Consider the following 19,516-nt stretch of genomic DNA (forward strand, 5'->3'; position numbering starts at 1 on the left):
CTGCTATTGGAGTATGAGAAAATGTCAGAGAGTGTAAGTTCTTGAAACTCCAAATGAGAAAAAAAAAAAAAATGTTGTAAGCAGAAATGTGTGGTCAACAGAGTTAACTGCTGCTGAGAAAAAGATTTTAATTGAATCGGAGAATTTAGAGAAAATGAGGGAAAGAAGTATTAAGATTTTAGATGGATAAAAAATAGCATGTACAAAAGCATAATGATATTTAATGGCTGCAGTCCTCTGTATGGTTATAGCATATGGGGTGGTAAAAAAGGACTAGAGGAAAGAAAAACCGGAAAATGAGCTAGAGATATAGCTAGGAGCTCATTTGCTGGTATGGTGGCGTTTCTAAATTTCAAAGACGATAAAACTGTTAAAATTGTTAAAGTTGGAATGTGTTACAATCATATTTTAGAAAGTTTGCTCTGATTATTTTGACAGCGTTTTGGAAAATTGTCTGCAGTGAGAAAGGGGAATTCTACACCAATTTTAGTAAATCAGGTGAGTAGTTAAAAGAGCACAAAATAAGTCAAACCTGAGGAAATAAGAGGAGGGTTCAGATTAAAGAGTTGACATTTCTGGATGTGTCGAAGGACTAGATGGAAAGAATAAGGCATAGGTTAACATTTATGAAAGACTTAAATCATTTATGAAAATGACAAAAGAAAAAGAAGATAAAGCATAGGAATCAGGGCTGTCAAGAATGTGTCTTGCATCTTTAACTTGGTAGAGCATCACCATTCAAGATGGGAAAGCAGAGGAAAATACTATTCGTTCATTTATCGAGCTGCCACTGTGTTTATTGAGCTGCCACAATGTTTAAGGTACTGGGGATACAACAGTGAATAAAACAGACACAATTGCTAACCTCACGTTTACATATGACAAGCAAGAAGAGAAATATCATTTTGCTTGTCTCAAATTGGTAAAATAATGTTTTACTTTGGTAAAATCTCAAATGTCTCTTTGAGAGAGATTTTGGAGATGGAGGATTTCCCTTACACAGTTCAAACTTTTATCATGCCATTTTATGTGGAATAATTGTAAGGAAATCAACTTTAAATAAGTTGTTAACAAGTGAAAAAAAACCTGCATTTATTATATAGAATAATGCAAATATATTATAGCTACAACTGAAATAATATCTGCCTCAAATATACGTTGGATTCCATCTGCCTTGTCTACCTACACAAACAAGTAACTGACCAATAAAAATGAACCAGAGATACTTCAGCTTCATTCATGGCATTCATGAAGGAATGCATTACTTCAACCATAACCTCTCTCCCATTGCATTTCACTATCATCCTGGTTATCGATATTTATCTCAGTCTCCTATTTTATTTCTGATTCTGTCCATAGGGCATTGTGTTGGCATTTTCTTTCTCTTTTATTCTCATTGTTTTGCCTCTTACACAGTTTGAATCAGTTTCACCATTTCAGCTCTTACTTTGTTACAATGTCCTATTATTTTCTTTTTAAGGCCAAACCTCAAGAATTCCAAGTTCCACTATCTTTAATCCTTAGCTAAGGAGACTTCAAGCAAGTAGTGTCCATATAAATCACTAAAGACATTTTCTTCTTAACTCCAACACTGATCAAATATTTATTAGCATAGTTGGTTTCATTTGACATCCCTAACTGAGTCATGATACGGAGAATTTGAAAAGAGACCAAAGAGGAGTAATAAAAATGATTAACAACTGGAGAAATGAGACCTAGGAGAAAAGGCTAAAGAAACGGGGGTTAGTAACACGTAGAGACGTGAATATTAGAGCGAGGGGCAGAGACTTAAACACTATAAATAGTGAAGAGGGTCTTGGTAATGATGGAGAGCAAATGTTCTTTCCAGGAAGTAACAGTAGGGGTAGAGTTTATAGCAAGGTGTTTGGCCTAGGAAAGGACATCTTGATTTAATGGATTGTGTGGGTTAGTTCTCTTCTCTGTAGTTTCTTAGTGAGGCTATGACCTTTTTCTCATCAAGAGCATACATCTTTACTGACAATTCTCCCACAATGTGGAAGTAAGGCTATCTAAAATATTGGAAACTCTGAGAGCCTATTATAAAAGATTTTCATAGCCTATGTATTTATAAATACATATAATATTTCACTAAATAGATAACGGTTAGACAATTGGTATGAGGAAGAAAATATTCTCTCAATAAAAAAATAATGTTTGGCCATTTTTATTTTAAATATCTTGGGCTTCAAATTGTTTTGAAGCTATTACTGTGCTAGGAAGACCATGAACTTTATGACTTTTAAAATGTCTCTCATGCATTCTTAACCTTAGGGAAAAATTCACTTGGTATCAAATAGCAGAATGTTTGAAAGGAGGCAACAAAGGACACTGTAAACCTAAAAAGTGTCTTTTTTCTTCTATAAGATTATGAAACTATATTCAACACTTGGTTTAAAATGTGGGAGTTTTTGTTGTATTTAGTGTCTACATTAAAAGAAAACATATCAGTATGTTTGCAATCTCCAGTACTGTCTTTGTACCACATATTAAACCTAAGCAGCCATTTGTGCATTTAGAAGGACAGGATAATATATCAAATATTTTACTTACTGATTTTGAAACTTACTATTTATTCTATATTCAGCGTATTCATGTACATTGGTGCAATTTCTAAACAGAATTATAGCTATTTCAAGTTTTTGTAACAGATCAATTAATAGCTTTATTTTCTTTATAACATATTCTATAGGGATATTATATTAATTTTATTTGGAGTAACAAAACAATACCAAAGAAAATACCATGCAAAATTAGTCACAGAAATTCTGTATGATGATGTTACCAGTATCTATTTGTAGCACTTCTGTCCATATTACTATCATGTAGCAAAATTGGCATTAATCTGTTAAGAATGTTAGTCCAGTTGCACAAAAGTTCTATCACTGAAGTGTAAGAAACAAGTAAGAATCTCTTTCCTTTTAAGGATTTAACAAAAATGTTAATAAAATGTAATTTTATGAAACACTCCAATGCTTAACAATATCATATTCACAGGAAAATTCTCCTCATTGTTGCAAATGGAAAATGGCAAGACCTGTTGACTAATTCAAAGAGTCTTTCAAATTCTTGATGAATTCTTGATGAATATTGTTAAATGAATCCTTGGTATTCACATACATTTTCCTCAGATGGTAAAATCCCTGATTTTTTAGTTACACTTTTTGGTATGAATATTCAGCTGGTAAGTGTAGTTCTCTTAGAAGCTCTCAGATTCTTTATGTTCTTTGTGAACAGACTTAAGTAAGAGAATAACAAGAAGAAAAATAAGGAGACATTAAATTCATTAGAAAAATGTGTATTAAGTGCTTAATATGTAATTACTGGCTTAGTTGATGAGAGTAAAACAATGAAAAGAAAAATACTACTTAGGCCTTAAAAGAGTGTACACAAGTTGGGAAAATAACGCATGCAAATTAAGCAATCAGTTAGTTACATAACATTTACTGAACACCTACTGTGTGTAAGGCATTGTAATAGAGAAATCACTTCCATTTTCTCATTGAATCTTTATAATAACATTCAAGAATACCCAGCAACCCAATCCTGTCATTGGGCAGATATGGGGGGAAAAGCATAAGTATAAATTGAAATTATCTAGTTAGTGAAAGATTGCCCTTTCTTTCCTCTTCTATAATTTTTGATGATTTTTATTAATTAATAAAGGAGACTATATGATCTTTTAAGGAGAGCCCAGGCACTGTGCTCAAATCTCTGCTTGAAAACCAGGTCTGCCAATTATTGGCTTTATGATCTTACAAAAAACTTAGGTTTTTTTCCCCCATATCTGCCCAATGACAGGACTGTGTTGCTGGGCATTCTTGAATGTTTCTTCTTTTTCTGGAATTTAGATATTCTACACATCTATGACTTTCATATGGACTGGACTGATTGTTGTGGTATTTCTTGAGGAGGCAGAGCCAAGCTGATTTTTGAAGCATGGGGGTACAAGAACTGGGTGAAGAAATGCCATGGAAGTTCTGTGTGATTTGGGTGGGGAAGGAATTCAACTTCAGCAGCAAGAAGGGGCAGAGAGAGGTACACTTAACTTGGTTAGCATGTATTTATTGGAGCAGAAGCTGATACAGTTAGCTAGTAATGTGCTGTTACAGTTAGGAAATCTTTGAAAGCAAAGATGAGGAAATTTTTGAAAGCAAAGACGAGGAGTCCTAAAATCAAGCTAAAAATGAATAAGGTGTTTGATATTCATGTAGAGATCACTAGATATTATGGGCTTCAAAAGCAGCCTACAGGAAAATGGAGAATATTTGGGCCAATTATTCTTGGTGAGAGCATGCTAAATTGAGTAGAAGGAGAAAGAGGTATGAGTATAAGACCCTTAGATTTCATGTATAGAAATCAGTAGTATCTCAGGGTTATTCCTCAGAAATCCCTTCTCTGCATTCTGATATAGTTGTGTGTTTATATCTTGCTCAATTTACACACACACACACACACACACACACACACGTGTAAAACATAACAGACTTTTCTCCCAGATTCTATTTCTCATATTTTTTGTCTAATTCAGATGTGATATCTAACTCATATTTATTGTTCATGCCTCCCAAACTCCCCAATTGCTTCAGATCACTATGTTTTCAATAGTCCCTTTCACTGCTGGCACTGTCTTTTCTTCAGCCTTCTTCACACACCTTCAGATGATATGTAAACTTAATCCACCCTAGTCACTATGAAAAGTTTAATCTCTGGTGTATTCACAATTGCCTTCTATTAATCATGCTTTGCTCTTTATTCTCATTGACAGAGATCCTTGAATAAATAGTTGTGATTGTAACTATGCCTAATCATGTGCCATCCTAATAGGTTTGTCATTTCAAATTGACAATTGATGATGATATGAGGCAATTGAACATTTTCCAATACTAAGATCAATGGATGTTATGTCTTAACCATAATATCCATACAATTACTTCACATTTAAATGAAATTGTTTGAGAACTTCTTATTTTAAATTTGACAATTTGCAAGTTATATATCACATGTATCTAAGAAAAATAGTCGAATGCAATTTTGTATTTTACATGCATTTAAGAAAAATACTTTATTAGCTACAAATATTTGATATGATATCTTGCTTTTCACAGATGAATTTTCTTAAAACTATGTCTTTTTTTATTATTATTTTCCTAGATTTTTAAAGTAGGGTTTAGGATTCTCAGATTATGACAATAACATGTCATTCTCAATAAACTGCTTTTAAAGAAGATGAGCTCTCTCTTCTCTCTTGAGATACTCATAACATAATGCAAAAGGTGTCAGAAATAATTAAGATGAATGGTTTGCTATTCAACAAAATAAAATTTATCTTTTGCAATTTTGACATTTTTCCTATGCTGTGCGTAATTCTAATAAGAGCAAATCAAGTGTGCATCTGCTTAACAGGAGTGGAAAGAATCTTTTTTATATGGCATTTAGAGTAATTAGTTGGTATAATAATGTAAGGGTTTTAAATCATTAACAGCCCCTGTGTTCCAACTGTTATACAAACAAGGTTAGAGCTTATGGCCCTAGATATTGACAAATTAATAATCTTGCTAAATGCAAAGAATTTCTGTCACTTTCATGAATACAAAACTAAATTCCTCTGAAAATAATGTTTTTGAATATCAAGAAAAAGTTTTATAATTTACATTTTGCACTTCATCTACTTAGGAGCTGAGGAAATCAGACATATCTCTAGCAGCTTCAGTAAAAATGACCTAGATACTTCCAGAGAATAAGTTATTCTATTGACTGGAATTAGTTCTATTATCAATATTTCATTTATTGATTAGTTTCTGAAAATGGTTCCCTGCAACCAGAGTTTCCTAAGATTTAGATTTAGCCATATCATTTACTCATTCATTCAAATGTCCAAAAAATATCAGTTGTGATACATAACTACATTTCTTCAAAGTGTACGTGCTGGGATGTATTTAATATAGGAGAACTATCTTGATGATTACAAAGTTGATGACATTTTTTACTCATTTTCGAAATACATCATTAATGTCCTCATGTACTGAAAAGTTGATAATAATATCAGAAAAGCTCGCATGTCCATGAAACTATTCTAAACCTGTGATATCACCCTAGTTTGATGTTATCCAACCTTCTCCAAGACTTAACAATATGTCCCCGAGGGAAAAAGCTAAATCCTGAGAAGACAGTGTTTTTCAGCCAAGCAGTGAAGGCAGCCAGATTGTTCTCCAATTTTCTGAATTTTATTTCAAATGATCTCAGGTGTCATGTATAGAAATTACTTTTTCAATTTCAAGGAAAAAATGTTGTTTTTATCAGTATAGGAAATCGTACCTGGAGTGTCCACCAAATATAACCTATTTTGACATAAAGACTCTGATTTATTTTCCCCCAATTGATGAGACAACTCTAATTAGACACATGAACTCATCCAACACAATCAGCTTATGTAATACATGAGTATAGTCAGAAGAGACAGCAAGCCAAGGCCCTGACAGGATGGTAACTATACTCTTTCAGCAGCTTTCTGGGATCATACCAAATCTTTGTTATAAATGATATAATAGTGTGGATTTGAGCCCCGATTACTACATAGAGAATTTAAGTGATGTCAGCAGTATGACTAATAGTGATAAGTAATTGAATTTCACCTTCTGATTTCATTGTAAAATGATATAAAATATCATATAGTAGTGTAAAAAAAAAAAAACATTCTTACCAATACACAGTTCATTATCATAGCAAATGTTTTAACAATTAACAATCGATGTACTGCAGAGTTTGGTGTCAAACTTGAGTTGGATACCAGTTACTAATTAGCTATGTGACCTTGAGAAACATACTGTTTTCTTGTCTCATTTTCTTGGTTTAACTATGTCAGAGTGATGTAAGGACGACGTGGCCTAATGCTTGTAAAGTGCTCTAGTACAATGCCTGGCACTTCTGAGGCTCTCAGCTAATCTTAGCTAGTATCATCAGTATGTACATTAGGTCTTCTTCATAACTGACTTTTGAAGCATCCTATCTTCTGGCTTATAATTCTCCATTCCTGATATATACTGCTTCAAATTTCTGAGACTTTTAGGGCAGAAGGATTTTGTTATTATTAAATTTGTCACAAGAGTGATTCAATAAATATAATTCAATTCATCTCCTGCACTATACAGGAATGTATAACATATTAACAAAAATTGATTAGTCTAGAACAGTTGTCAGCATACCTTTTCTATAAAAATCCTGATAGTAAAAGCGTTCAGGTTTTGTGCCACATAGTCTCTGTTGCAACTATGGAAACCTGATATTGCAATTCAAGTGTAGCCATAGACTGCATACTTGAATGAGAATGATCGCATTGGGCTTACAAGCAGTAGTTTGCAGATCCCTGGCTGAGAAAATAACCTGAGGAATGAAAGAAAAATTGTTAAAATTGAGTAATGATCCAAATATTTTATAAGTAAGATGATTGCAACAATAGTCACCTTAACAAAACAAGATAAAATAACAGATCTTCATTTTTTGTAAAAAGGCTTTATTACCAATCAGATTTTTGAGGAAAAACAAAAATATATTGTAGATATTTCAAACAGGAAGAGACTCATATGGAAAATTAGACAGTTGGAAAGGGCTCGGGAAGTGAAAATCAGGGTAAAGGGCCACTGACTTTCCAGCAACCTGGGAACAAGAGACTCAGAAGATAACTGTCAGTGATCTCAGCTGGCTAAGACATCTAAGAACAACCGATGTACAGGAGGATATTTGGGAGCCAAGACAAGAACCTCTTGTCTGCCTTCTGCTGAAATTCAAATACTTAGCAGTGATATAGCAGTTGTTTAATTCTTTTCTACTGCTGCCTTTCGCATCTTAAGAAAGGGCTTTCTATTAGTAGAATCTAAGCCAGAAATCTGCTGCTAAGAGTCTGGGAAATTTAGTTTCTATGATTGTTATTCCTGAGACACAGATCTTAGAAAATAAAAATGTTGTGGAGTAGAAACAAGTAATAGTTAGCTCAGTGTAACCATAGGTAAAGTGAAGACAATGGATTTTAAAGGTAATATTTGCTTTGGAACTGATAAGATAATGATAAGAGAATTTGAAACCAGAATGTATAAATATTAAAAGTTATTCCAAGTTAGGTAATAGCAAGATGAAATGGTAGTTGAGGATAATACACTTATTTTTACTGAAAGCTAGGAGTATATTTGTCAACCAGGTAGAACCAATTTTATTTTACACTTGAAATGTTCATTTTACGAGGAAGATAAACAAACTTCTTTAAAGGAATTACTCCATGTAATAGCCAATAAGAGACTTTTCAAAAAAAAAAAAAAACGCACAACGAAAACTAAAAGGTAGCTTAAGAAATCAATATATTGAAGAGTGTTGGGGGAGAAGAAGAATGTAGGATTAGTAATCTATTTGGAGATGATCCCAGGAAGCAAAAGTGAGTCAGAGAGGAAGATGAATATCCAATATAAGAGTGCATTTTCAGTTTCACTGCTGTGGGCAACAGGGCAAGACTGTCAAACAGCCTGATGTGTACAGCATGCTTTGCAAAACTGTCTGTTTGAAAGACTAATTAATTTATTGGCTCCCATCTCCCACTGATTGAGGGCACTCCCAAGAGCATTAACTCCAGAATCCCCAGAGTAAAGTGCATTTGGGCCAAATAGCCATGGCATTGGGGAAGGGCCAGAGGCAGAAAGATAATGCCTCTGAGGTGTCATACTGTAAATTTGAGATAAGCTTGATTTGCACAGAAATGTCCACCATTGTTACTATTGAAATCAGAGGTGAACCAAGGAGATCTGGTTCATAAACAGAGGAGCATGCTACTACTACTTCTTATACTTCTCTAATTCATTCATGGGGAAATATTTCCTATACCTTCTTAAGGTAGCATTGTAGCCCTCTTTCAAGGGTCTCTCCTTCAATCATCAATTTCTTGATCTGAAACTGGCTCATGGCTGAAGAAACACAATTATATACTAAGATATTTGACAGTTAATTTTGTCAATAAATAGATGACAAGTAATATTTCTGTGTAGTTTAAATTTTATTTTTCCTACTGTGTGTAGAATTCAGAAAATTTTCATAAGTTTAAATACATAGCTAATTTTATAACATGTTTCTGTGAATTATTTGTGGGTTTTCCCATTTTTTTGTCTGTAAGGCTTTTGAACTATTTTTGCCACCAAATTATAAAAATTCTTTCGAAATTAGAGGGAGTATCACTTTGTAATCTATATATATATATATATATATATATATATATATATTCTCTTAGTTTGTCATCTTTCTTTTGACTTTATTGTTTATTGTCACAATACAAATACTTAAAATAAGGTATTAAATTTATAAGCCTCTTTATTGTATTTGAATTTTGAGATATAGTTTTAAAATCTTTTCCAATATATTTAAAAGTATTTATGCACTTGATCTTCCTCAAACTAAGAGTAGCAAAATCTATTTTTAATGTATTCTGTCACTTCCTCACTTTGTTTCCAGTAGTGCCTGTTTATAGGGAGAATTCTTTTTTTATTTGATCCATAGATCTTCAATATCATTATATATTCACAGTAAAGTACGGCCTTTCACATGATAAAATCTTTCTCTTTCATTTATTTTGGTCTCAATTCTGTCTTGTTTGATGATAAAATTACAATCTATGTTTTTTGTTGTTGTTGTTTTTTTTGTTGTTGTTGTTTTTTTTTTTTTTTTTATCTCCATTTGCCTGGATATTTTTGCCTATAGACCAACATCTCTGGCCTGGATTTCTTTAATAGCATCCTAAGAGTCTTTCATGGACCACCATTTGTGCCTACAGATTTTTTTCTCAACATAGTAGCTAGAGCAAGTTTGTACAAAGTTGTCATAGTGTCATTCCTCTGTTCAAAGGTGTGTAATGGCTCCCCATATCACTAGTAGTAAAACTCAAATTCCTGAAAATGGCCTGCAATATCCTAAATGCTCTCAATCTCACTTTGTGGCATCTTCTTTCACCTTTTGCTTTCCCTACTCCATCCACACCAGCGTAATTCTGTTCTTTGGAATTCCCAGCCACACTTTCACCTCAAAGTCTTTATACTGGCTATTCGTTTCAGATGGGACACCTCTCAAATATCTAAATGGCCAATTTCCTTGATATCTTTAGGTCTTTTCTCAAATATGAAACTAAAAGCATTCCCTGGTCACTTTATTTATTATGTTTGTTGTTACTGTGACTTTATTTATTATGTTTGCTATTATCGTGACTTCCCCCACCAGAATGTAATTTATTCATTAATGTATACCAGCATGTAGTAGGGCCTTATTAAATATGTGTCGAATGAAGGTTTTTACCTTTCTCTATCCAATCATGCAACATAAGGATACATTTTCTTCAGTGTATGAATTGAATCTCAGAGTGATCTTTTACAGCATAATCGAACGACATTATTTCCTTCAGTTAAAACCTTTCAGTGACTTGCCATCACCTTCAAATGTAACTTAAAATCCTCTTATCAGAGGAGCAAGCTCTTCATGCTGTATCCCCAGACTCTAATACAATTCCCATCTCACATCCTGAATTCTAGCCATGATAAATTGCTTATATTTTCCCAAATATACTATGTTTGCTCACAACTCTGTGTCCCTGCCCTCAGGTAGGGTGGCCATATAATTAATCGTGCAAACCAGGACACCGCTGAGAGTTAAAGTGGTTTTTATTAATAATTCTAAAATGGGACCATCCCAGACTAACAGGGATGAATGATCGGTCACTTTATCTTTAGGCTTTCTGCCTGAAATGTCCTTCTTAATTTCTTTGCCTGATTCTGTCAGAACATCTCTCATGTTTCAGTTCCTGTATCACATCCTCAAGTAAGCCTTTTTATATCGTTGTCCTAGACCTGACATCCTTCCTCCATATCTGATAATACTAATCATGCTCTTATCCTAATCACCATACTTAGCTGGGTACCCATAAGACTGGGAGGGTGCTCCTGAAAGGCAAGAACCATACTATTTATGCCTCTGTCCCTGGCACTAGATATGTTTCATGTGAAATAACAGATAAGAGTGACATAATATAACAAGATAGTAAACTCAGGAATTGTACTTTTGGATTGGGAAGGCAGACTAATGGGTTTAAATCATGCTTTATCAAATACGAGCTGTGTGATGTTGGGCAATTAAAGTTTGGAGATCAAATGAGTTTATACTGAAATGAGTAGCAAAAATAAAGAATTCAGAGACCCTGAAATATTTTAGTAGCAATTCAATAAGTAAATTTATAGAATGAATAACTAATTTAACAAAATAAATACTAATTATACTAATATTATAACTAATATTCTCACCAGACTCAAAGGTAGAAAAATACTCATACATCTATTATTTACTTAATTCCTCCCTCCAAGAAACTCATCAGGAAGAAATAGCGTATATGTTTTGGTATTCTCAACTTATAGCAAAGAAAACTCATTCAAAGGGTTGAATGGCTTACACAGAAATTGAGAGCTACTATGTGAATTAGTTGGAACACACTCACGTGTGTCTCCTACTTGACCAATGTGCTTGCTCTCTTTCTGCTTAAAATGTTTCTCCCCTCTTCTCCTACCAAACTCCACAGTGCTCCAGAATGAGATTACAACCCAACTGTGAAGTCTTATGCTATTCCTGTCTCCTTTCCAGCCAGGTCAGATGACTCTCCCAAGGGCAACATGGTGCCCAGCTTGTCAGCTGTACTCTATCATACTCTATTTATTGGTCTACCCATATATAAATTGTCTCCTGTCAGGATAGTGACGTTCTCCAGGCTAGGAATTGTGTTTTAACAGGACATGCCTCTAGGAACTAAAACAGGAGCTCACTTATATGCTCGATATTTAGCAGGTGCCCAAAAATATTTGTCAGTAAAAACACAACTCTAAATCTAGTGGCCTTTCCAATATTCTGTGTCTGCAGAAAATCATCCTTAGAAATTTTTGCCACAAAATGGAAGAAAATATTCATGTTGAAACAAACAGAAAACTAGATTTTTATGAAGAAGCATTAATTTAAAACATAATATTGGCATTTATTAAATGTTTGCTCTGTATCAAGTAGTGTGCTAAGAACATTACATAGTTTAGTTTTTTTTTTTTTTTTTTTTTTTTGGCTTACAGTAACACCATGGGCTAAATACTGTTATAATTTCCTTTCTCCATAGGAAGAAAATATGTTTATATCATTCTTCATATTTTAAAAATGCAATCTATATTTAAATTTATTTATGTCAGGAAAATAACCAGATGATACAAACAGGTGAGGATTAGAATGAAATATATAATTGTGCCATTCCTATTTTCTTATTCGTAAAAAAAATGGGTTTAGTTTTTACATAACACGTTACAAAAGCAATATCTCCTCAAATTATAATGTATAGATGGTTTATTTATACAGGTGTGCTCTTCAAAATGATCTTTTATTATTTACTTCCCTAACAGCTAATATTAAATACACTTGATTTTCTTTTTCAAAGGCACTGCTTTAATCTTTGTATAATTCTTAGTCAATTCTTAAAAATAGTTTCTATTCTACTAAAACTTTTAAACACCAACTTGTTTTTCTCTACCTTTACAATATAAAAAATCTGAGTTACTAAAAAGAGAGGCATTCTTTTTTATATATTATTTATTTGCACAAATATTTCAGATTGGTTTATGTAATACTCTTGCTATGCACAATTCTGTATCTATTTATAAGATTATATGAAATGTATACATTTTTCAAAATACCATTAAAATTTTTGCCCCAAGTTCATATGGAAAACTACAATCTGCTTATATAATCACACATGGGCAGTTGCCAGTGATACAGAAGGCAGTGGTAATAATCTTTGCTGAGTGTCATGACTATTACTAGAAATGAATTAAGTTTTCTTGCATTGCAGTGAGTTAAAAATACTTCTAAAATTTAGTTTGGATTTTACATTTGACTGTCTTTTCTTATGTAGATTCAAATTATTTAGAGAGTCTCCCTAGGGCAGCAAGTTAATCCCATAATTTCCTCCTTGGGTTTTGCAAGGGCTCTCTCCAGCTTTTATTTTTTTCCCACATCAATATTATGAATAATTGCAGGGCTTCTGGAAAGGGAGAATATTAAACTCTAGCTAGTATTACTATGACCTCTGTCTCTAGCTTTGGTCTTGTAGTTCTTGTATCCCAACAGTTTGATCTTTCAATATTTAGAAAACATTATTTAATTTGCAAAATTCAAAACATTTTCACAGTTTTATGAATCTTTCAGAAGTTTCAGACTAATGCTGTTGCTGCTGCAGGAATTGCTGACAATGAGAAAATGAGAAAAACAAATAAGAAACATACTCCTTGCTCCAAAACATGAGGGAAGATAAAAAATTCTTCTTCAAATGGCTCTTGATTCTTATGTACTGTGGTTTAGGTATAAATTTACCGGGAAATTAAAGTTGTTTAGAAATGACATATCTTGGAACTTATGAGTATCAATTAACTAACATGCTAAATAAATTTCACAAAAGCATAAATACAAATTATGTAAAAATTAATTAATAGATAAAATGTGTTGTTTTTATCCTCCAAGGACATATGCATGCCCTTACTTTAAAAAATACTTAAACCTGTGAAGCTGTGCTTGTACTTATAATTATTTTGATTTGTTTCTCTACAAGTTCATCTGTGGTCATTTTTAAGTAACTAGGTAGTTATGGTGATTATTATTTCTTACTTGGGAAAGGATTTATTTAAATTTCACATCTTCCAATCTCCTTTTCGCATTTCAGGGAATACTTATACAAGTATATTTAAATGTGTAAAAATGACAAATCTCTGCAAAATAAGTTATTGTATTTCTATTTGACAGTAATAATGTTTAGGTAATACTGAAACTGACTTTCTCACTGCGTCTGCATGTGCTACCACTTTAACTGCTTTATTTTTACTCATCTATCAAAGCAAACAATTTTTCAGTTCTATTACATGGCTTTTAAAGGGTCTATTAAAATTGACCAGTGGAATTATTGAAATGTTCAATTGTTGAGAAACCTCAGCAAAACAACTTCTATGGTATTTTATGAAGTATGACATCAAAGTATTTCATGAAGTGTGATATCAAATTTAAAAAATGAATTTAGTGGATTAAACTGAGTTTAATGCTCTCTCTTTAACATAACATAACATAACATAACATAACATAACATAACATAACATAACAACAACAACAACATAACATAACACATAACATAATATAATATGAAAGGTGGATTTATCTAGCCAGAAAATGGCAACCATAGAAAAATAATGAGTGTTTTTCTTATGAGATGTAGCCTGCACTGAAGTGAAACCTTTTAATATTTCATTCACTACTTAAATATTTATTAATAATTATATTAATATTATTTTTATGATACAATATTTATTAATAAACCATCAAATAGTTTCTTTAATAAAAATAGACTAAGTAAATGATCGATCTGTAATCCAGTTAAAAGCTGAGATGCTATGGCTGAAAGAGAGACTGTTAGGGGACCTAAATTATAAAAGTTTTCCTCATTCCAGACAAAACCAAAGAAACTCAAAAAAATCAGATTTTTAAAATCATTATGTGTTAATATTATTGTTTAGTGACATTGCTGACATTTTAATATCTAAAAGTTAAATTTTTTAAAGCCCAAATATGATATCATGTAGACTCCCTTGGACTTGACATAATATTTTGTATACCCTCTTTTCTTTCCAGTAAAATATATTTAAACAGGGATAGTTTAAAAATATTTTATAAAAAGCACTAATTTATCCATTAACCAGAAATTAATTTCCTATTTAATTAAAATAAAAACATTTTAAATGGAAACCTGAATAAATTTAGATTATCAGGTACAAACTGTACACACACTTTTTATAGAAACAATGTAAAAGATTTATTTTTCTGTTGCGTATAGATAAGAACAATACAGATAAAAATTTCGCATATAGAAAAATGTCATCATTTTGAGACACAATATTGAAGTCACCTGGAATTAATTTTAAAGTATTACAAATCAATAACTGAGTGGCATATCTGAAAAAAATATTTTAAAGTATAATGTTTCCTCAACTACACCTAACTGAATTAAATCCATAAATACGAGATGTTTATTTTTGTTGTCTCCTTTAATCATGAGGAAAATTTATGAATTGTACACAGTGTATAAACCTAAGATTTCCAAATTTATGATTTTGGAAATGGCAAAAAGGAAGAGTCCTGTGAGGCTAATTTTAATTTAAACAACATTTTTTAATATTTCTAATTGCATGTTTACTATCATAATTTGCAAGATAAACTTTTCTTGAGTCTCAGTGGAAAAAGTAAACTATATTCTCGGTTGCTGCCAATACCACTAAGAAAGAAAAGAAAAAACATAGAAAAAGAAGACTTTTCATTTCATGAAAAAAAGGGATGACAGAAGAAAAAAAGAAAGGGCATAGAAGAATTGAAAAACAAAACAAAACATGAGTAATAGCAGTCTTCCTTGCATCAGATTCAGATGTATTCGAACTACTGAAATGCACAAGATTAGAACATGCTTGAATCATATAATGATTATTTGTACATGAACATTAATTTTATGTGGAAAGGGAAGTATTATTTTTATAATAAAAAAATGCAAAATGCAATTCCATTAGAAAAAAAAGTCTAATAATCCATATATAAATAGTATAGAAAAAAAATAACAGAGCTAGAGAACACTTTATTTGTAAACTGACACACAGAAAGGAAGGCTGAAAACTAAAAGTTAAATTCTTAATTTTCTTTAAAAATTAATGAAAATGTGCACTTATAGGTGTTGGTGGATTATTATTTAAGTATTAATTAAATTATTTGTCTTAATCTTAATGAAATCTTACTCTAGGCTCCTTAGATTGGCAATAATAATGTTGTCAGGTAATATTAGCATTGCTGACAAATGCAAATACGGAGAATTTTGTATACTGCTGGATGGAGATTAAATTGATATAACTACTTTGGACAATGATTTCATATTATTCTGTAAAGCTAAATATATATACACTCAAGACATAACATTTCCGCCAACAGGTATACATTCAAACGATACTTACCAGAAGCCTTTTAAAATATATATTCATAGGGTTTAAAAACAACTGTTACTTATAAAAAATTCAAAGATGTGCAAGAAACAATCTATAAACAGAAAAATGGAAAAAATCATTGTCATATATTCACACAAAGAAATTTTCACGCTAGTGAATAAGAACAATAGCTTTATGCCTCATCATACAGGAAGCTCGAAGTGTGGTACAAAGTGGAAAATCAAATCGATACCATGTATACAGAGCTCAAAAATAGAAAAAAACAAATTTAGTTATAACTTGCTTATTTTACACTTATATGTACAAATACTTTAAGAGTAAAAAAGGATGAACAAAATACAGAATTGTGTTTATCCATATTGGAGGAGGGAGAGGAAGTGTTCACAGGCATTAACATTCTATCTGAACCTAGACATTAATGACATACATGTTTACTTAATATTCTTATCACCATACATTTTATATATTCTTTGAATTTGTACATTTCACAATAAAAACAAATTCTTTTTAAAGTGCAAGCATTCAGGAAGCCCAGGTCAATATTTGCAATATTTGTGTGCTTTGAGAAATAAAATAAGTGCAGAGAGCCAGGCTGAGTGAGCAATTAGCTACTATGATGACTGTTTGAAAATTCCCAGTCCTGACCATCTTAATATGGCCCAACGAGCTTTATAGAATGCCGATTACAAGCTTTACTCCAGCCTACTGCACTCAGGTACAAGCCTCACAGCCTGATTTCTCAAAATTCTTCAAATAATGCATATGATTAGTCAGACTTGTAAATTACTTCTTTTTGTTACCAAGGCATTGCCTTTAAATCTTAAGTTTTATTTGTAGGAGTTTAAAATGTAGTACGAAATACGACAAAGGCTGATAGGGTTGAGTTTACAGTAGTGACATACAGAAACAAAGAACCAAAAGACAAGTATGAATATCCCCAGGAGTACTATGGTAAATGAGTGAGAATAGGATTTTTCTTTAATTGGAAACAGATAACAAGTTGATTATTCAACTAAATATTAGCACTAGCTGAGACCATGGGAATCACTTAACCTCCCTGAACCTATCTTTTTTCTTGTTTAAATGAAGATATTTTATTCTATTATTTTTATTATTCTAAGATAAAAACCATATGGTTAAGCAACAGAAAGTACATCTAAAGTTCATAGGTTTCTGTTCATTTAAATTCTCTTTGTGGGATTTATGTATCTAATTATGACTTTCTTTCAGAATACTTAATTTAGTTTTTGAAACCCAGTATGTTCAGAATTCTTTTCTTTTTGTTATTTTTTTTAAAAAGCAAATCGTGACACTGGGTTATATATAATTGTAAATAACCATACTAGACTAAGCAACATCATACCACAATTTAACCAAACACCATATAATTTTTACTGCAATGGTTTTTTCTAAATGTTTTAAGATATTCAACTCATTTCCATGACATATATTTAGGAAAGGCAAACTACAGCCCAAGTGTGAGGTAGCTGGTGAGACATGAGTGAAATGGGGAACAAAAGAATAGGGGTCCAGCCTAGAGACCACTTAAAGAACACTCCAATGCAGTAGAATCCTGGGTAAGTGCACATGTAGTAGGCAGAGTTACATAGCAGCCAAGTGTCAATCAAAATGACCTCATGTGCCAATCACCTAACCATCCATCAAGGCCCTAATGTAAGAAAGGTCTCTCCCTCTCTTGGTCGTTGTTGTCTCTGTGGTCTTTGGTTGGTTGTTGTGACAGTGCTGGGTTATAGCTCTTCACTGAAATCATGTGCCTCCTTGGAGTGTGCTTTGTCTTTTTGTCTTTCTAAAATAAACTTTTTTTTTTTTTAGGTGAAGCGACCCTTGATTGACCTCACAGATTACAAGGACTTTGTCAGTTTACAATCCCTTTTTTATTTTTTATGCCTGCAAAACCTGGTCTTCCTAGGAGGTCTCCCATCCAAGTGCTAACCAGGCCCAACTCTACTTAGCTTCCGAGATCAGACAGGATTGGGCTTGTTCAGGGTAGCATGGTCATAGACTAAGATATGCTTTTAATAAATATTTTCTAAATCTCACCGACTTGTGATTATTCATTGCATCAATGAGGAAGAACTGAGGAAAAATGCAAACTACACTTCTGGGCCATTATCCGCTACACCCATGTGCCGTTGGGGTGACACCAAAGTTCAAATCAGCCCAATGGTAACAGAAGGATCAAATTCAGTCTGCTGCTCATTTTTGCAAATCAAATCTTATTGAAACATACCCATGCCCATTCATTTGCTTAATGTGTATGGCTGCTCTACAGTGGCAGAGTTGAGTAGTTAAGAGAGAATATATCTGACATGCAAAGCCTAAAATATTTACTACATGGCCTTTTACAGGAAAAAAATTGGCTAATGCTGGAATTATATTGTCCTTGTGAACTGATTTGTCAAAAATTAGGATTCTTGATTAAATGTTATTACAGTTTATGGAGCAATAAAGTAAATAAAAACCAAGTACTTAAAAAAGAGTTTTCAAAATATAAATTTATAATATAATGTGTGACTGCTTATCATGTGAACTTCATGGGACTGTCTTAAAAATTAAAATGTAATTTCACATGTTGAAATACCTAACTGATAAAAAATGGGGTTATTTTATCTTTTTAAAATGTTTTACATTTTTTTTTTAATTTTGAATCTTGATTAACAGATGTTGGTTGATAATTTCAAACAGGGAAATTAAGGTACAAAATCTTAATAATATAAATATTAAATGATTTTATTAGTAGTAAAGACATAAAAAAATATACTTTCCCCTTTACAGTAGCTTTCTGTAAATTTTTAAACTTTTTATTAAAGTATAGCATGAATATAGAAATGCATAAATCAATAAAGGTACTGTTGAATGAAGTTTCACAAACTAAACACACCAATGTAACCAACATTCAGATTAAAAAATAGAACACAAGACTACGGCCATGCTACCCTGAACAAGCCCAATCTTGTCTGATCTCAGAAGCTAAGCAGGGTTGGGCTTGGTTAGTACTTGGATGGGAGACCACCCAGGAAGACTGGGTGTCATAGCCATAAAAAATAAAAAAGAAGGGATTGTAAGCTGACAAGGTCCTTGCTGTGAGGTCAACCAAGGATTGTCTCACCTAAAAAGAATTTAAATTAAAAATAAACAAAACATTTTTAAAATAAATAAATAAATAGATAAATAAATAAGTAAATAAATAAAAGAACACAAAACATTACCTTCACCCCAGAGCCTTCTCTGTGTTTCTTTCCAGTCACAAACCAATTTATATAACATGGAATCACCATTTAGACTTCTAATACTTTACCAAAAGATAATATAAATTATATTTTTACTAATTTTTATTATATTATATAAATTATACTAAATGTTCTTCTAAAATATCTGATGCTTTGAGATAAATAGATTATTTCAAA

General features: G+C 32.1%; 2 pseudogenes; one reads left to right on the forward strand and one right to left on the reverse strand.

Moving 5' to 3' along the window:
• Window positions 1-17,993: 17,993 nt before the first annotated feature.
• On the reverse strand, window positions 17,994-18,112 carry LOC118605525 (annotated as a pseudogene).
• A 916-nt stretch (window positions 18,113-19,028) lies between these two features.
• On the forward strand, window positions 19,029-19,147 carry LOC118605382 (annotated as a pseudogene).
• The last annotated feature ends 369 nt before the right edge of the window (window positions 19,148-19,516 follow it).

The sequence above is a fragment of the Rousettus aegyptiacus genome, unplaced genomic scaffold, assembly GCF_014176215.1.
Source record: "Rousettus aegyptiacus isolate mRouAeg1 unplaced genomic scaffold, mRouAeg1.p scaffold_m13_p_1, whole genome shotgun sequence".
Taxonomy (NCBI): domain Eukaryota; kingdom Metazoa; phylum Chordata; class Mammalia; order Chiroptera; family Pteropodidae; genus Rousettus; species Rousettus aegyptiacus.